The sequence below is a fragment of the Phocoena sinus genome, chromosome 1, assembly GCF_008692025.1.
Source record: "Phocoena sinus isolate mPhoSin1 chromosome 1, mPhoSin1.pri, whole genome shotgun sequence".
NCBI classification, from domain to species: Eukaryota; Metazoa; Chordata; class Mammalia; order Artiodactyla; family Phocoenidae; genus Phocoena; species Phocoena sinus.
The window spans coordinates 24,770,600-24,773,455 of record NC_045763.1 but is presented as its reverse complement, the minus strand read 5'-3'; the positions used below and the strand labels follow the sequence as shown (position 1 = coordinate 24,773,455).

Genomic DNA, 2,856 nt, shown 5'->3' with positions numbered 1-2,856 from the left:
GTTTGTGAGAGCACTGATTTTTTCGCAGTTTAATCAACACAGTGTATTATCAAACTTTTGATTTTTTATTTATCTGACAAGTATGGTATGTGAATTTTATCTCAATAGAGCTGTTAGCTAGCCATAAAGCAAGTCTCAACAGATTTAAATAAGTATCATAAAAACATGACACGGGGGTGGGTGGTGGTGATGTGATGAATTGGGAGATTGGGATTGGCATATGTACACTAATATGTATAAAATAGATAACTAAGAACCTGCTGTATAAAAATATAAATAAAATAAAATTCAAAACAAAACAAAACAAAAAGCAGAGTTAACACAACTGGGATGTTTTATTAATATTATTTCCCCAATAAATATATTTTGTGGTCATTTATTTTAATTTACACAATATCTTAGATCCTGGATATTGGGTGGATACTAAGTATCATTTTATAAACTGTACATCTTACAGTATAAATCAGTCATAATATTTAGAACTTTAGTACATAACTTCAAAAATAAGAGAATTAACATTTCAAGAGGACACAAATTTGATGCAATGAGGTAAAAGTTATCAAGAAATAATATGCTGGGACTTCCCTTGTGGCGCAGTGGTTAAGAATCTGCCCGCCAATGCAGGGGACATGGGTTCGAGCCCTGGTCCGGGTGGATCCCACATGCCATGGAGCAACTAAGCCCGTGCACCACAACTACTGAGCCTGCGCTCTAGAGCCCGGGAGCCACAACTACTGTAGCCCGCGCACCTCGAGCCTGTGCTCCGCAACAAGAGAAGCCACTGCAATGAGAAGCCCGCACACCGCAAGGAAGAGTAGCCCCCACTGGCTGCAACTAGAGAAAGCCCATGCACAGCAACAAAGACTCACCGCAGCCAAAAATAAATAAATAAATTCATTAAAAAAAAGAAAGATAATATGCTACCTGTTCTTATTAATTTGGTTTAGTTGAAACTTCTTTTTGAAAAAATTACAGCAAGGGTGATACACAATTAAAAACCATTAAAAAAATAACACAACACTATCGTTAGAAGTTATTAGAAGATAATAAAAGTTAAATTAAATTAAAGTTAAATAGAAGTTAAAACAAATATATTTAGAAATTTAAAAAGAAACAAATAAATCATGAGTCAAAGAAGAAATCAGGGCTTCCCTGGTGGCGCAGTGGTTGAGAGTCCACCTGCCGATGCAGGGGACACGGGTTCGTGCCCCGGTCCGGGAAGATCCCACATGCCGTGGAGGGGCTGGGCCTGTGAGCCATGGCCACTGAGCCTGCGCGTCTGGAGCCTGTGCTCCGCAACGGGAGAGGCCACAACAGTGAGAAGCCTGCGTACCGCAAAAAAAAAAAAGAAGAAATCACATTGGAAATAGAAAAATACATAGAACTAAGTTATTATAAAGATATTACATTTAACATTTGTAGGATGCAGAGAAAATAGAGTCTCAAGGGAAATGTATGGCTTTAAATGTTTGTATCAGAAAATAATAAAAGATAAAATTAATGAACTAAATGTAAAAGAAAAAATTGATAGAATAAACCTAGAAACATAAACATAAGGATGTAATAACCAACGTAATTAATGGTAGAAATCAATGAAAAAGACCCAAAGTAAAAAAATTGTTTGCTTTTCAATTTGAAATCAGTCGCTTTTTATTAACTGACTAGATTTTAAAAATAATCATGGTAGACACCTTAGTTCATCCTTCTAATAAGCCTGTTCATCTGGTCTTCTCTGTTGTCCGCAACTCCACATTCCAAAATGGGTGGTCTTTTTCTTCATTCTGCCTGTCAGAGAAGATAATTTGAAGGGCTGGAGGAAGTTGTTTGCTTCTCTGAAGTGTTTTCCAACAGTATAAATCTCATGAATCAGATCCTCCATTCAGATGATTCCAAATATACCAAGACATCAAGCAATCAATGTGTTAACATGTCAGGGCAATTCACTTCTTGTTGATTTTGCCATAACTCACATTTGTAGATCAATTCATTTACTGACTTCAAGTTCTGGTACCCCCAGGCAATACATGGTTCCACAATCCTCACAGTGTTAACTTGAGCTCAAAGAAGGTGCTATTGAAGATCCGGCGAAGGCAAAGAACCTGAAACTCCTTGCAGACCTTTGAGCTCATACCACTGATACTGATGACAAATGCCAGTTTGGGTTTCTCAGGTAGATAGAAGTTGCCAGCTTTTCCTGTCATCCTAGCCATTCAAATCTCAGTCTGTACGTCTGCCTATATTCCTTGTGATAGTACTTAGCTTTTTTGTAAGGTAAGCTTCCTCCTTGCATTTCACAGCATTTTGGGGGCAAACTTCTTTTTTAGATGCTTGAGCAGCAGCTCTGTAAAATTCCTTCACTCTTAAGGGCTTCTGACACAGCGGGAAGCTTTTTCTCCTTTTCTGCACCCTCCATGGTTCCAGATGGAAAAGAGGAAGAAAAAATGTTTTTCTTTTTGAAAAGCTAACAGAGTAAACACATCTCTTGTGAGATTTAATGAGAATAGAAAGAAAAGCACAAATAAATAATATTGTAAATAATAAAGGGGCTATAACTACAGAGAAAACTTAGATTTAAAAGATATTAAGAGGGGCTTCCCTGGTGGCGCAGTGGTTGAGAGTCCGCCTGCCGATGCAGGGGACACGGGTTCGTGCCCCGGTCCGGGAGGATCCCACATGCCGCGGAGTGGCTAGGCCCGTGGGCCATGGCCGCTGGGCCTGCGCGTCTGGAGCCTGTGCTCCGCAACGAGAGAGGCCACAACAGTGAGAGGCCCGCGTACTGCAAAAAATAAATAAATAAATAAATAAAAGATATTAAGAGAAAACTGTTGTAAACTTATGCCAATAAATTTCCAAATT

The 2,856-nt window shown here is 38.8% G+C and overlaps 1 pseudogene; it reads right to left on the bottom strand.

Moving 5' to 3' along the window:
• Positions 1-1,692: 1,692 nt before the first annotated feature.
• On the bottom strand, positions 1,693-2,413 carry LOC116764538 (annotated as a pseudogene).
• Between the last annotated feature and the right edge of the window lie 443 nt (positions 2,414-2,856).